This window comes from Schistocerca nitens, chromosome 2, assembly GCF_023898315.1.
Source record: "Schistocerca nitens isolate TAMUIC-IGC-003100 chromosome 2, iqSchNite1.1, whole genome shotgun sequence".
In the NCBI taxonomy this organism is placed as follows: domain Eukaryota; kingdom Metazoa; phylum Arthropoda; class Insecta; order Orthoptera; family Acrididae; genus Schistocerca; species Schistocerca nitens.
The window spans coordinates 93,851,368-93,868,523 of record NC_064615.1 but is presented as its reverse complement, the minus strand read 5'-3'; the positions used below and the strand labels follow the sequence as shown (position 1 = coordinate 93,868,523).

Below are 17,156 nucleotides of genomic sequence, written 5' to 3'. Positions count from 1 at the left end.
TGCTCGGCGAGAAACGCTTATTACAGAAAATTTAGACTAAACGAAGGTTCCACCGAGATTCGAACTCGCATCGCTGGATTCAGAGTCCAGAGTGCTAACCGTTACACCATGGAACCAGACAGGAGCATGGGACTCGTAAATACACTTAGCAGTACTCTGACATACTTCAGACACTTCCTACTTGCATTTTTTAACCTAATTGACACGATCGAGCATTATAAAACTTAATCTGGGCAATGTTTGCAGTTGCAGCCGATGACTGCATTTCCTGTGCGTCTATATGACCGCGCTGAGTAGCAGTGTGTGGAAATGAAAGACAGGGACGGACGTAAAGCAATCAGTACGAATAAGAAAGCATGCACAGCCTCTAGTAGCTCAGTTGTCGTTGGCCCTCGGCGGCCGTGGTGAGCGGACGTGTGGTGCTTACGTCGCCGCTGCTTGTGGCTGTTGTGGTGAGTGCCGCCCTTGCTGTACACAGTAACTTGTTATTGTGTGGAGTATGTGTAGGATTCCAACATGAGTCAATTAACACGACGGGATACTTTGAAGTTTGTGTTTGTTTCCAACTATGCCAGACCAAAATCGTTTGAATTAGAATCGTGGATTGAGGAAGCTTTGCAACGATCCTTTGATGACATTCTTGGAGTCCATTTATCGATAGTCAGCAGCACTGCCTATATTAAGTTTAAATCTGCCGAAATCTGTGACCAAATAATTGAATCTTGTAGTGGTCGTTTGAAGTGTAAGCATTGTGATGGGATTGTTGGAGAGGTTCACGTGTCTCATGCAGGGTTTGGTGTCCGCACCGTTCGAATATTCGAACTACCGTTTGAAGTACCCGCGGAACACATCACCGCTGTTTTGGCCAGTTATGGTTCGGTCATCAGCAATGTTGCGGAAAAGTGGTTGTCATTCAAAGTCCCTGTTTTGAACGGTGTTCGTCAGGTCAAGATTGAGTTGAAGAGACACATCCCGTCATATATCACTATTTGTGGATACCGGGCGATCGTTATGTACGACGGTCAACCTAGAACTTGCGCAGGTTGTGGTGCCACTGATCACGTTCGCGCCCAGTGTATGCAGCGACGAGTGACGCAATTACCACCTGGCGAAAGGACGGTAACTAACAGGATGTCGACACTGCCTCTCACTTATGTGGCGGCAGTCCGCTCGAACACGGCCGCGGAGGTGCAACCTGCCGTGGCCACAGATCCCAGGGCTTCGGACACTGTCCTAGATACGCCCATGGACACTTCCAGTCCGGAAGGCATCGCTGTTACTACCACAGAAGTACCGGTGGCCGGTAGCATCCCGGCGGTTCCGTCTTTAGTCAGCCACCAAGAGGTTGCTAACTCCCAGGCCGACCACACTGGTCGCCACGTTAGCAGCCATATGGATCCCATTTCCGTTCAAAATGCACTTCCACCTGCACAGGACTCCTCTTCATCCTCGTCGGCTGCAGATCTTCAAAGAGTCGCAACCTCTCCCAAGAAACACAAGAAAAGGAGGATCGCCCACAAGGATGCCGCCAACGCCGCACCACCTTTGCGCGAAAAAGGGGCGCAAATTGCCCGTTCCTTGCCTGACGTCTCTCTTGATCGCCCCACTGAGCAACCGCAGCATGAGACCCGACAGGTCTCGGACGTCTCCGTGCCCCACCCCGATGGTGCCGGCCATGTCGCTGCGAACGAGGAACAGAACCCTCGTGAGGACCTCCGAGATACCCCCGAACATCAGTCTCACAATGTTCAGGGCTCAATTGGCGAGGTGGCCGCTGTTCATGTGGTCAATTGGGCCGATGACACTGACGATATACAAATGGACCAGAGCCTGTCTGTGGTAGGGCCATCTACAGAAATTTTACCCGCATTACCGGCCGGCGACTTAAGTAGGACACGACCTGTCTCCAACCACCCGACGGGGGACGATGATTACATATCTGATACCTACTAATGGTTTTCATTTTCTGTGCTTCTGCGTATCTACTTTGGCTTTTTTTCTCTTTCTGCCAACATTTAGCGGTTCATGCAGTCCTACCAGGATTATAAGTTAGCCACACTTAACATCAATAGAATAACTTCTGTACAGAAGCTCTCTAGCTTTCGTGATTATTTATACAGCTGCGATGCTGATATTGTGATGTTGCAAGAGGTCGATGATCAATTTCAGCCTGACATTCCTGGCTACCAATTACTCAAAAACACCACCCAAGACAGTTCTTCAGGTACCGCTCTATTAACCAAAGTGGGCGTGGCCGTCTCCGACGTTGAACGACTTGAAAATGGCAGAGGTATAGCGTGCCTTATCAACGGCATTAGATTTGTTAATGTATATGCCCCTTCCGGGAATCAGAATAGAACGAGACGGGCTCAGTTCTTTGCCAATGACTTATTATATCTTTTACGCCGCAGCCGGGAGGAAGTTGTTGTCGGAGGCGATTTTAATTGTGTTTTGAAGCAAAAGGACCAATGGCCGAACTTTAATGGATGCGCCGCTCTCGGCGAAACAGTACGTCAATTAGAGCTGGAGGATACGTGGGAAATAACACACGGGGAACAACGGTGCTTCACATACCATACTGCACTAATGGCCAGCCGCCTCGACAGGATCTACGTGGGGAAAAACCTGCGTGAGCGGGTATCTTCCTCGGAAACGTGGCCCCTGTATTTTTCCGACCATTTAGCTTACCATTGTGTCATTCGTATGGCGCGCCAGCAAACTTTCCGTGGTCGGACAGGTTGGAAACTTAACGTCAGTATTCTCAGGGAACAGGCGTTACGACACCGTCTACTAGAAGCCTGGGAAATTTGTTTACATCGACGACCAACATTCCCATCGATAACGCAGTGGTGGTGCCGTTGTGCAAAACCTCGGATTATTCGTTGTTTGAAGGCGTATAGTTCTGACAGGAGCCGGATGCAGAAAGAGACGTTTGAATTTTATTTTCGCTGTCTCCGTGACTTGTATTCTGAAGCACATGCCACGCAGGAAAAATTTCTTCAGATTCAACGGATCAAATCCAAGTTGACGCTCCTCAAACGCAGGCAAATGGAAGGCGTTAAAATCCGTTCGCGAGATAGCGCAGGCACTTCTGACGAACAACCATCCGCCTTCCACCTAGGGAAAGAGAAACGCCGCGCACGACAAAAATTGATTACCCGCTTACGAACCGAAGACGGTACCTTTGTGACGACCCAGGCTGAAATTAAGGCGTCTATAACGGACTACTACGGGCGACTATACAGGGCACAACCAGCCGATGATGCGGCGATCGCGGCGATGCATGCATATCTTCCGACAACGCTCGATGAGGACGACAGGCAATTCTTGATCAGTGATGTCACCGCGGTGGAGCTTCGGGAGGCACTGAGCAGGGCTCAGGCCAACAAATCACCTGGCGTTGATGGTCTGCCGATTGAGTTTTATAAGCAGTTCTGGGACCTCCTCGAACATTGTTTTGTTTGCATCTGCAATGAACTGCGCGCCGGCCAACAGTTACCAGATGGTTTCAATGACAGCCTGATCGTTCTGGTCCCAAAAGAATACCCCCATCAAGATATTGCCAAATTCCGCCCCATCTCCCTGTTGAACTCTGACTACAAGATTGTGGCCCGCGTCATAGCAGGTAGACTTAAAACTGTCCTTGCAAAAATTATACATCACAGCCAGGCCGCAGCGGTCCCGGGCCGCACGATCTTTAAAAGTCTTGCAGATTACAGGGAGCTCATTTCGTTTACTGCAATCACACGCCCGGAAGCAGCAATCATGGCTTTAGATCAATGTCAGGCCTTTGATCGGATCTTGCATCGCTACCTCTTCCACACCATGAACCACTTAGGATTTGGTGACGGCTTTACTGCCATGGTCAGCAACATGTACACCTCGGCCACTTCTCAGATCATCGTCAATGGTCAATTCACCCGACGGATTCCGATTCAGCGGTCAATCAGACAGAGCTGTCCCATGTCCATGTGTCTCTTCGTGATCGCAATTGAGCCACTGGTACGGATGCTGAATTGTAACCTTCAAGGTTTAAACCTGTATTCCAGCACCCTCAAATGCATTGCGTACGCCGACGATGTGGGTGTCATTGTGCGTTCGGAACAAGACCTCACGGCCGTTAGGAATAGTATCACCGATTACGAGCGAGCATCCGGTTCTCAGCTAAACTATGGAAAGACTTGCCTCCTGCCTATAGGCAGTGGATTTCGAACAGACGCCCCTTTGCCGTACAGAGGATGTGCGACTCTCAAACTTCTTGGTATCAAGATGAGCAGTTGCCCCCTACGGACAACGGTAGACAATTGGAAACATCTTTTGGCTATGTCTCGGGGCTGCTTACAGCATCATAAAGGCAGAGAACAGGACTTATTGCAGAGAGTTCATTTCGTTAATACCACGATTCTCTCGAAAATTTGGTATGTCGGACAAATACTTCCTGTGGTCGACAGTGTTGCGAGGAAAATTATGTCGGCAGTAGGTTGGTACATCTGGAGGGGTGACATCTTCAAGGTGGGCATCAATGTCATCACTCTCCCACCAGACAAAGGCGGCCTCGGCCTGACGGATGTTCAAACGAAATGTAAGGCACTCTTGATCCGGCGTACACTGCAGCTCTGCCACGAATATCCCGACAGCGCGCTGAGTATGGCCATACGGACATTTCAGCCTCAGACTATGCACATCCCCATCAACCTTCGGGAAACACATTTCAAAGCAAACCACATTAGGATGTTTCTTTTCGAAAGCAGTTATCTCCAAACGAAATCGAGTGTCCCGCTACGTGAACTTACCACTGCCCACCTCTACCGGCTACTGAACGACACAGGCAGGGTCAACCGCATGGAACTGAAGTATCCCTCTAAAGACTGGGCTCTCGTCTGGAAGACTATACATAACAAAGTGCTAGATACCGGTATTCGATCACTGTGGTATAAAGTTGTTAATGAAACTCTACCTACAGCCGAAAAACTTCATAAAATACATTTGTCAGCTACTGACAAATGTAGGGAGTGCGGCTTTGTCGACACTTTGCAACACAGATTTGTTTGTGGTGCGAACAGTCTTATTTGGGAATGGTGTAGAATGAACATGACTTTGATCTGCCGCACGGCACGACGGCACATCTCTCTTACGTCCGTGCTCCAACCCGACGACGCGTACTACACCACAACCAAGGCAAACACCTGGACATGGTTGGCTGGACACACACTATGTTACTTACTTGGCGCCCAGGAGAGGCGTTCATACCGGGACTACAGATTATACCTCGCCACACAGGCACAACTGCTACTGCAGGATGTCAAACATAGGCAAAAGTTTGCCAATTATATCTTAGCGCTCCGTATCACGACCCTGTAAACGAATTCAGTAAGGTTTCTTCCACGGCCACGTATCCGTACACCTTATCAAATATAAATAAAACACTAAATAAATATATTAACAATAAACAAAAACAAATATGTCCAACGAAAACAATGAAACATCGAAAGAGAAGTAACGGAACAAAGTCGATTTTCATGGTGTCTGAAGTTGTCACTGATTGGGAATGTTCATGCTTGGTGTTTTAACTGTCTTGTTTAACCTAGCCCTTCGTCTCCGTTAATTCAGCAGGCATTTGATTTACATTCTCCCAACATGGATGGTGAAGCTGACCATTCGTTTGGACGTGGTGTCCACTGGGTTTTTCGTTTAATGTTTTATGTTTGGAAACTTACATCGAAGATGTCTATGTTTCACTCAACTGCGAACATTACTTGCTTCTTTATTTATTTGACGTCGACGAGGGAAGCCGAAACAGGATTTATTTCTTCTATTTTTTTCTTCCTTCTTCTTCGAATCATTCCGTAGCAACATGGATTTCAAAATTTTCTTTTCCACATTAGTATGCAGTGCGCAGTTTTTGGCGGCTGAGTCGTTCAGAGCTAAGAGAAGGAGACTTGGGAAACCACACAGCAACACTGGAATTTATCAGACTAGTCCAAGCCATCGCTTGGGGAAGCCAAAGGCATACACACTTTTGAGAAGACGAGCTTTGTATGACGTCGGCAACCTGCAACACCGCCTGCGGTTAAATCAAATAAACAATATTAAAAGAAAAAAAAACATTCAAAAAAACAAAAACATCAAAACAAAAAAAACACAACAAAGGTCTTTTTTTATCAATATCACTTCACACAAAAAGGAATCAAATCAACTATACATTTCAAAATATCAACAGTGAAATAGCATAACAAGAGTATAGCATTGAAGCTAGCCGAAGAAGGCAAAAAAGGTGAGCGAATGGATGGGCTGTATGGGGAGATGGGAGGCCCAAAACAAAATATAATAAAAAAAATAAAAATGAAAAAAAAATTTAAAAAAAGTCGTAGAGCATTCGACTGCAGATCGAGAGGTCCCCGGTTCAATCCCGGGTGCCCCCTTCATTTTTCAAAAAAAAAAAAAAAAAAAAAAGTTGGTAGAGCGGTGGACTGTAGTGGGCGATTCACAGTTATCCATAGGTCGCTGGTTCAAATCCGGCCCAGAGGACTGTTTTTCTAATCTCAGGAGCAAAGACGCTCCGGAGCATGCCCACTCGGTCAGAACCTCCCTATGTTTTAAACCTATTTTAAAGGAAATTCATTTGCTCAGCTTATAATAGCTAGTTGATAATCATGGGATTCTTAGCCTTCGTAGAATAATGATATTTCTTCGAATTACCGTAAAATTGCTTGCTCTTACAGGCATTACTCGTTTAATGTGCTATATAGGTCACATAGTCGCACCAATATTCAACAGTTTCACAGACGTCTCGTTTTTTACACAAACGTAGAAACTAAATCCCTGAGCATATCGCTGCTACTTGCTCGGCGAGAAACGCTTATTACAGAAAATTTAGACTAAATGAAGGTTCCACCGAGATTCGAACTCGGATCGCTGGATTCAGAGTCCAGAGTGCTAACCGTTACACCATGGAACCAGTCAGGAACATGGGACTCGTAAATACACTTAGCAGTACTCTGACATACTTCAGACACTTCCTACTTGCATTTTTTAACCTAATTGACACGATCGAGCATTACAATACTTAATCTGGGCAATGTTTGCAGTTGCAGCCGATGACTGCATTTCCTGTGCGTCTATATGACCGCGCTGAGTAGCAGTGTGTGGAAATGAAAGACAGGGACGGACGTAAAGCAATCAGTACGAATAAGGAAGCATGCACAGCCTCTGGTAGCTCACATTCTGGTTCTAGCTGCCGACGCGTACGGACGTGCCACCGTTTGCTGCGTGTAGTCAGTGCTTCGCCAGTGTTTACATTTGCGTTTCGGTGTCCTAGCTTTTTGTGATTTTCTTCGTGTGTAAATTGTGTTTCTTCTGCCTACTGTGTTCTGTTGGTGTGTTTTCTACATACGATCGTTTATCGTTTGTGGAGTTTTCGGTAATTACCGGAATCTCCCCTTGATTTCTGCATACCATGGCTACGACTGTGAGGAAGAATACGCTGGTTTTTGCCTTCGCCAAGGAAACACGACGTGTTCAGCCGACTGCTCTGGAAATTCATGATTGGCTTGATCAGGTACTTGGCATTAATTCTGATATGGTGCATACCACTCAGCTCGATACTGACAACTACTGTGTTTTCGTAAAATTTGTGAGCCCCCTTTCGGTAGATAAGATTATTGGAAAATTCGGGTATCATGTAGAATTTTTGCATAGAGACGGCACTACAAGTAAAGTGGCTATCAGGAGAGCTGATGCTCTTTATAGATCTGTGCGAGTGTTAAATTTACCTATCGAGATAGATAATGAGAACATCAAGGTTGCACTGTCTCAATATGGTGAGGTTAAGGATATAGTTAACGAACGTTGGTCGAAGCAATTTAAAATTCAGAGCTTCAATGGTATTCGTTCGGTAGAGATGGAAGTAAAGACAAATATCCCATCTCATATAACTGTTGACGGGCATAAAGCCCACGTGATTTATACTGGTCAAACCCCTACGTGCCATATATGCAATGAATCGGGTCATTTAAGGCAGGACTGTCCCCGTCGTGTTTTTGTACTAAAAACGAATTTAGTCCAACGCCGCAAGGTGACCTTGAGCGAAGTTTTGGCAACTGATAATACAGCCAAACAGGGTGAGGGTTCGGATCCTGTACCTAGTTCTGGAAACATTGCTGTTGACGGTAGTGATTTTCCACCCCTGGTAACACGCTTCAATCGTGATTCCTCTGCCCTGGAGTTGGACGTTCTAAACAAGAAACGGCCACTTGAACATACAGATGATCATTCCGATGACGAAACCTCCCGACAATCTCCTGCTGTACGTAAACAGAAACCTAGCGATGACAATCTGCCTGTGCCCCAAGACGAAATGCAAGTGGATTTAATCACAGTTCATGATACATCTCGCTCATTGCCAGAAAATGAAACGGCAGCTGCCGACAGCGAGAAAGTAGAAGTCCCCCAGGCAGTGACAACTTGCCCTTCTGTAAACAGCGATAATCAGCTGTTTACAGACGGGAAGTTCGCGGAAGCGGTAGAACAACACCGCGACACCGCGACAGCACAGCAACCGGCACCAGAGTGTAAACAAAAGGAAGTGTTTACTCCTGAACCGGAACATAAGCAAATACCGTCGCAAGCATCACAACAACCGAAGGTAGAATGTAAACAGCAGGCTGGGTATACAAACACGATCTCTCGAGACACTGTTGCTGAAGCGGCCGCGTCGAGTGTTGCCACAACAAAATCAGGTCAGGGCTCTCAGGGCGTCCACCGCCGTCCTCTAAAACCACAACCGAATCTTACTGTTTCTCGCATCCACGTCAAACAAAAAGCCGAAAAGTCAGATGTAAAATCGCAGAAAAATATACGATATGACATTGTCCGAGAGGGTGCTCCAGATGAGCCTCCTGATACACTCAATGTCGAACAGCCCCTCAGTCATAAGGTAAGGGATGACAATGGAAGACAAGCTAACGTTTAGCAACCGTGTTACGAGGAATAATGCAGAATTCTAAACGACTGTAGTTCTAAACGGATTCAGCATACCAAAAATACAACAGTTTTTGACCAAGGTTGTAGGTGGCCAATAGCCAGTTACAGATGCAAGCATACTATATCACAACGCTCAATATAAATAAAATTCGAACCCCGTTAAAGCTAGCTGCTCTAAAGGAATTTTTGTATGACTCTGGAACCGATATCGCGTTGCTACAGGAGGTGGTAACGACGTCACTTGTAATACCAGGATATACCGCCATTGTTAACGTATCTTGTGAAACACATACAGGAACAGCGTTTCTGTTTCGGGAAGGAATTCCCGTCTCTCAAGTAGAGCTTTTGGAATCTGGAAGGGCAATTAGTGTAAACGTTTTAGGTACCACATTGATTAACTTATATGCGCCCTCAGGAAATAGTAATAGACAGGACAGGGCAGCATTTTATAAAGAGGAAATTATATATTTATTACGTCGAAACCCAAACAGTTTTATAATGGGCGGTGATTTTAACTGTGTGTTAAATCGTAAAGATCAACAACCACATTTTAACGGTTCGTTGGAACTTAAACGACTAGTAACCGACTTAAAACTTAAGGACGCATGGGAACTAAAATATCCAACGACTGTTGAATATACGTATATAACACAGACATCGCGCAGTAGAATAGATAGAATTTATGTTTCCCAAAACTTATACAGGTACGATTTCTGAATTAAGTAGACATCTTTCTATTTTAGTGACCACTGCAGTATGAAGGCGTGCATTAATTTAGCTCCACAGCCGATTCAGATTTTTAGGAACCAGTGGCATCTAAATGTCTCTCTCTTAAAAGAGCAAGATTTGGCAGACGCAGTATCGGAAGCGTGGACCTTATGTCTGCGATCGATCGACAGGCACCCCACAGTATTAGACTGGTGGGTTAAGGTTGCAAAACCGAGACTGCGAAAAGTGTGTATCAGATACAGCAGAGAAAGAGCGGGGGAGTTCAAAAACAGCATGGAATTTTATTACAGATTGTTGCGGGACCTCTATGAGCAGGCAAACGTGTCAACCATTAGATTACACGACATCAAACACACCAAAGCGAAATTACTCGCCTTTAAAAGACAACAGATGGAAGGCTTAAAACTGAAGTCAAAGGCGAAGTCGGTGGTAGATGATGAAACAACATCTTTATATCATCTGCTTCGGCATGCAAAGAATAGGCGACGCACTGTCATTAGTGAAATTAAAACATCCAATGGGACAACACTAACGTCTCAGAAGGATATTCTAAATGCAGTATACCAATACTACCATGCATTATATTCTTCCAGCCCACCTCACGAGGGGTCTCTGCGAGAGGTTCTCAGTGTTTTATCCCCACAATTGACGAGTTCTGAAAACGACGAAATCCTTTCTGAAGTCGGTAACGAAGAGGTTCGTGAGATAATAACCATGTCCCCGTTAAATAAATCTGCTGGACCCGACGGACTGCCTGTAGAATTTTACTTAAAATTCTGGTTTTTAATTGGTGACACTTTTACATGCATTGTCAATGAGATTTTTAACGAGCAGACGATACCTGACGATTTTAAAGATAGCAAAATTATACTTATACCGAAAAACAAAGGGACGAAAAGTTTAAACAATTACCGCCCTATTTCACTTTTAAATTCTGACTACAAAATAGTATGCAGGATTTTAAAAAAGAGGCTTTCCCCTCTGACTGACAAATTAATTAGTCACCATCAGTCATGTGCAGCAAATAGAAGTATTTTTAATACAATTTCTGAATATAGAGACATCATCGCCTTAGCATCAGTTTCCAATATCAAATGTGCTCTACTCTTTATAGATTTTAATAAGGCTTTCGACTCGGTGAATCACCGTTTCCTGTTTGAGGTACTGACAAAAATGGGATTCGTCCACAAAACTGTTAATGTTATAAAAAACATTGCTACTGGTCTGCACGCTAAATTAGCCGTCAACTGTCAGCTGACGCGGCAAATTCAAATAAACCGCGGCATCCCACAGGGAAGTCCCTTATCTATGTTTTTGTTTGTTGTGTCGTTAGAGCCCTTTTTACGAAGTGTTCATGAAAGGTTAAAGGGCATAACTATAACTGGCAGGAAAATTGTAGTGAGAGCCTACGCTGACGATGTTGGTGTCGTCATAAGAGGGCACGATGATGTAATTCGACTAGGGGCCATTCTTCAAAACTACTGCCGCGCATCGGGTGCGACAAAGAACGAAAATAAAAGTACAATCCTGGGAATGCGGGGTCTTGAACGGATACCCATCGATTGGGCGAAGTCCGTTACCACCCATAAAACACTGGGGACGATCCTGACGGCATGTCCCATGAGGATGACAGCCCTCAACTGGAAAGAGGTTTCCACAAAGATTCAAGGGGGACTCATTGAGAACTCACAACGACTTATGAACCAGGTTCAGAGGGTCAAGTTCATTAACTTATGCATCCTCTCAAAGGCATTCTATATGGCACAAGTTTTTCCCTTGCCGAAGTTGATAGCTAAAAAAATAATGTCGACAGTTGCAAATTTCTTATGGAAGGGGGAAATCTTCAGGGTTAACCTAAAAACTGCGACATTACATCCTAGAAATGGAGGCCTCGGACTGGTGGACATCCGCAATAAAGCTTCTGCGCTTTTCATAAAAAGGTCTTTAAACATCTTTCACGCTAACCCAGGCAGTATTACTACACAATTGTTTCAATGTGTCCAACCAGAAAGCCTTCAGCCACCGGCAGACGTACAAAAGATTAACCCCCGACTGCGATACGTTAGGATCTTGTACACAGAATTGAGCTATGTTAACGAGAAACTCAGAACTTCACTGCACATTACAGCCCGAGATATCATGAGAGAAAGACAACAATATGAAGGCCAAAATAAAATTGCCACGAAGTATATGAATTACAACTGGGGTGCAATTTGGGAGAATATTAGTTTTAACGGGCTCAATTCCCATGTGGTAACGGCATGGTACAAAGCCGTCAATGAAATTGTCAGCACCAACGAACGGCTTTATAACATTGGGAAAGCTGACACCCCCTTATGTCAGACATGTCAACTGGTTGACACCGTGATTCATAGATTCACGTGTGGTGGAAATTTCAAAAATTGGATTTGGCTCAGGAAAAGTCTTGCACTACTGCAACGAACGTCACCCAATTCCATTACTCCTACGATGCTTTTCAGACCTGAAATTACGTATTACCCCAAAACCAAAAATAATGCAATACACTGGTTAATGGAACAGTTTGTCCATTATATTATCAATAACATAGGTGGTTCCGATGAAACGGAATTCAAACTTTTTATGACAATGGAGTACAGTAAAGTTAAGCAATATGTAGACCACAGGAAAATGTATGGAAACATGTTGATCATTTTATTCGAAAGAATAGGTGTTGGTTAAAAAGCACTGTCTAACACTAAAGTTACTATTTTAGGGATACTGAAGGAATGAAGTATGAGATCTACGTTCAAGATGAAGGAAATGCCGTTTCTTTTATCCATTTCTGTTACGTCTGTCCCCCAATATGTGTCTCTTCAATACTTGCTGTATACTGCAGTAAACCGATATGTTTCCCACTCAAATGACTGTTGAATGATAACTCAAATAACAGCCTTCAAATGAGATCTCCACCCAGACGTCGTACAACCAGTGCTCAGCACCATACTAAAACGAGCAGGCAAAGACCACACACGACTACAACCGCCTTTCTGTAACATGTAAAATGTACTGAAGGAGCCATTCGGTGGGAGTTATGGTGGGGACATCGTGGCCAGGCCTCAAGTTCTTTGACCCCTGCCCTCTTTGTCCCCGTCATGCACCTACTGATATGCTTCCCAAAAGGAAAAAAAAAATTGATAAGGCATAATAAAAAAATGGTTAAGGCGTTAAAAAAAATTTAAAAAAAGTCATGGAAGAGAAAAAAATATGAAAAATATAAATAAAAAATAAAGAAATAAAAGGAAAAAGAGCGATAAAAAAATTAAAAAAATGGATAAGGCATCGCTCTCCTAAACTGGGGATTGTGGGTTCGAGTCCTACCAGAGGTTAAAAAAAAATAAAAAAAAAAGCTCAGGGGCAGAGCACTGGTTTTGTAAACCAGGGAAAAAAAAAAAAGTTGGTAGAGCGGTGGACTGTAGTGGGCGATTCACAGTTATCCATAGGTCGCTGGTTCAAATCCGGCCCAGAGGACTGTTTTTCTAATCTCAGGAGCAAAGAGGCTCCAGAGCATGCCCACTCGGTCAGAACCTCTCTATGTTTTAAACCTATTTTAAAGGAAATTCATTTGCTCAGCTTATAATAACTAGCTGATAATCATGGGATTCTTAGCCTTCGTAGAATAATGATATTTCTTCGAATTACCGTAAAATTGCTTGCTCTTACAGGCATTACTCGTTTAATGTGCTATATAGGTCACATAGTCGCACCAATATTCAACAGTTTCACAGACGTCTCGTTTTTTACACAAACGTAGAAACTAAATCCCTGAGCATATCGCTGCTACTTGCTCGGCGAGAAACGCTTATTACAGAAAATTTAGACTAAACGAAGGTTCCACCGAGATTCGAACTCGGATCGCTGCATTCAGAGTCCAGAGTGCTAACCGTTACACCATGGAACCAGACAGGAACATGGGACTCGTAAATACACTTAGCAGTACTCTGACATACTTCAGACACTTCCTACTTGCATTTTTTAACCTAATTGACACGATCGAGCATTATAATACTTAATCTGGGCAATGTTTGCAGTTGCAGCCGATGACTGCATTTCCTGTGCGTCTATATGACCGCGCTGAGTAGCAGTGTGTGGAAATGAAAGACAGGGACGGACGTAAAGCAATCAGTACGAATAAGAAAGCATGTACAGCCTCTGGTAGCTCAGTTGGTAGAGCGGTGGACTGTAGTGGGCGATTCACAGTTATCCATAGGTCGCTGGTTCAAATCCGGCCCAGAGGACTGTTTTTCTAATCTCAGGAGCAAAGAGGCTCCAGAGCATGCCCACTCGGTCAGAACCTCCCTATGTTTTAAACCTATTTTAAAGGAAATTCATTTGCTCAGCTTATAATAGCTAGTTGATAATCATGGGATTCTTAGCCTTCGTAGAATAATGATATTTCTTCGAATTACCGTAAAATTGCTTGCTCTTACAGGCATTACTCGTTTAATGTGCTATATAGGTCACATAGTCGCACCAATATTCAACAGTTTCACAGACGTCTCGTTTTTTACACAAACGTAGAAACTAAATCCCTGAGCATATCGCTGCTACTTGCTCGGCGAGAAACGCTTATTACAGAAAATTTAGACTAAACGAAGGTTCCACCGAGATTCGAACTCGGATCGCTGGATTCAGAGTCCAGAGTGCTAACCGTTACACCATTTTCTTTTTTTTAGTTAACCTTTGTTTTTTTTTTTTTTTTTTTTTTTTTTTTTTTTTGAATGGTCAGGGCATGGTACACGCCGCACAAGCAGTGGGGTCTGTTCACGGCACTGCCAGTGCGTCGAGACCCAAACCCCTCCCACCCCTTTTTCACGTTCTCTGTTGGGTCATAATACTAAGTGTGCAGAAATCGTAACACAATAGTCCCATGCTCCGATGTAAGAAAAACAAAGAAAAAACTCTTCACTGAGTAGGAACGGAACACTGATAAAAAAAAAAAATTAAAATAATATAAAGTTCCTGAAGCAAGGTAAAAGTAAATAATAATAAGGAACCAAGTGACTGGTATTTTTCTTTTGTTCGTTCTCGTGCAAGGTGTTGTAGTGGTTCCACATATTTAACCAACACCCATTTTTTCAAAAATGATCTTCAGCATGTTGCCATAGTGCTTCTTGTGGTTGCGATACGTGCTGATTTTTGCATATTCACACTTCATGTAAACGCGGAATTCTATCTCGTTGTCCGACCCAAATGTGTTGATGACATAACTAACATATTTTCCCAGTAACCAGCTAATGGCGTTGGTTTTTAATTTCGGAAAGTATGTCATGTCCGGTCTCAGGAGGAGCGATGGCGTTATATATTGCGTAGAGGATCTGGTGAGAAAGGCGATTTGTTGCCTGATCCAATTCCAGTTATGCACATTGCCACCACAGGTGAATCTGTGGCCGAGTGTATCCACCAGATTGCATTTTCCACAAAGGTGTGTCTGGTTTAAACCGATCCCATATAGTCTCTCGTTGGTGCTGATGACATTGTTAACTGTTTTGTACCATGCGGAAATAGCGTCTGTAGATAGCCCGGCATAGTTGATGTTCCGCCATACTGCTTTCCAGTCACAATTTGGGAATTTCGTTTCAATTTTGTTTCTACCCTCATTGAACTTCCTTTCAAGTATGATGTCGCGCGCTGTGATACGTGTGTTGCTTCTGATTTCGTCACTAAGATAACTTGCTTCGAGGAAAAAGTTCCTCACATACTGCAGACGGGCATTAATCCTTCGCACATCAATCGGTGCTTGCAGGCTATGGGGTGCCACAGCCTCAAAGAGCTTTGCGGTTATACATTGTGGAAGTTCTCTGAGTATATGGAAAGTCCGTTTGAGGAACAGAGCAGACGCTTTATTGCGAATATCCACCAAACCGAGGCCCCCGTTTCTGACATCCAGTATAACCGTAGTCGCACCAACCCTGAATATGTCTCCTCGCCATAAATAATTGGTAACAGTGGACATGATCCCTTTCGCTACTAGTTTAGGGATCGGAAAGACCTGCGCAGTGAAATACGCTTTAGACAAAACGCATGAGTTGATGAATCTGACTTTTTGCACCAGGTCCATAGTTCGATGGATGTTCTCCATTACAGCACCATGAACTTTCCTCCTAGTTTCCGTCCAGTTAAAAGCAGCCATCCGCATCGGACATGCCATTAAGTTTATGCCCAAAGTTTTATGTTTGGTGTCTTGTTTAGCCCATGCCAGTCGAAGGTGATCGAGGCCCCGTAGATTCAATATTCGACTTTTGTTTTCATTTGCTGTCGCTCCCGACGCTAGACAATATCTTTGGATTTCTCTTTCCAGTGTAACAGCCTCCTCCTTATTCCTTATTACAACGCCCACGTCATCAGCATATGCTCGTATGACAGTTTTCTCACCACTCAATGTTAGGCCTGTTAATCTTGCGTGGACAGTGCGGAGGAAGGGCTCTAAAGATACGGAAAATAAAAACATTGATAAGGGACTGCCCTCTGGAACCCCTCGCCTTATCTGTATGGGTTTAGATGTTTGGCCATTGATTGCTATTTTCGCATTTATACCTGTTGCAATATTCCTTATCATGTTCACAATATGGGGGTGGAAAGCCATTCTTGACAGCGTCGCAAAGAGGTATCTATGACTAACACGGTCAAAAGCTTTGTTGAAATCGATAAAGATTAACGCACATTTTATACTTGTCACGGAGGTAATTGCAATGACGTCTCTGTATGCAGATAGACTTTCGAATATCGTTCTGGTCGGAGAACAAGATTGGTAATGACTCAATATTTTGTTGGAATAGGCAGAGAGTCTTTTGTTGATAATACGCGAAATTATTTTGTAATCAGAATTTAGTAGCGAAAGAGGCCGAAAATTGTTTAAGTTGGTTTTGCCTTTACTCTTAGGAATCAGTACTATTTTACTTTCCTTAAACTCTGCAGGGATCGGTTGTCCGTTCAGGACCTCATTTGCCATGGAAGTGATCTTGTCCCCAATGATAGACCAGTAGCGGGCATAAAACTCCACAGGGAGGCCATCAAATCCCGGAGATTTGTTGAGAGGTGAGTTACGCACTGCCTCATGCACTTCATCTTTAGTAATAGGTGACAGGATGGCAGCGTTGTCTGTGCCCGACAATTGTGGACCTAAAATATTGAGAAAGTCCTCGAGAGCTGCATCTTCCACTGTGGTAGGGGCATATAAGGTTTCATAGTACCTGTGGACTTCGTCCAGTATTTGTTTCTGGCATGTGAGCCTCGTACCAGTATGCGTCTGGACTTCATCAATGAAAGTTAGACGTCTGTTTTTAGCATGCCGCACCAAGTGATACAGAGAAGCTGTTTCATCTGCTACGACTGATGTGGCTTTCGATTTAATTTTGAGTCCCTCCATCTGTTGCCGTTTAATGCTTAATAACTTGGCTTTAATTTTTTTGATATCATGCAGACGA

General features: G+C 44.1%; 4 non-coding genes across 4 annotated transcripts; 1 reads left to right on the top strand and 3 right to left on the bottom strand.

Annotated features, from left to right (window-relative positions):
* Window positions 1-44: 44 nt before the first annotated feature.
* Window positions 45-116, bottom strand: Trnaq-cug (transfer RNA glutamine (anticodon CUG)). Its single transcript has one exon. It is a non-coding gene; the product is annotated as a tRNA-Gln (tRNA).
* A 6,770-nt stretch (window positions 117-6,886) lies between these two features.
* Trnaq-cug (transfer RNA glutamine (anticodon CUG)) lies at window positions 6,887-6,958 on the bottom strand. Its single transcript has one exon. It is a non-coding gene; the product is annotated as a tRNA-Gln (tRNA).
* A 6,600-nt stretch (window positions 6,959-13,558) lies between these two features.
* Window positions 13,559-13,630, bottom strand: Trnaq-cug (transfer RNA glutamine (anticodon CUG)). Its single transcript has one exon. It is a non-coding gene; the product is annotated as a tRNA-Gln (tRNA).
* A 248-nt stretch (window positions 13,631-13,878) lies between these two features.
* On the top strand, window positions 13,879-13,967 carry Trnay-gua (transfer RNA tyrosine (anticodon GUA)). The gene is given in 2 exon segments: window positions 13,879-13,915; window positions 13,932-13,967. It is a non-coding gene; the product is annotated as a tRNA-Tyr (tRNA).
* The last annotated feature ends 3,189 nt before the right edge of the window (window positions 13,968-17,156 follow it).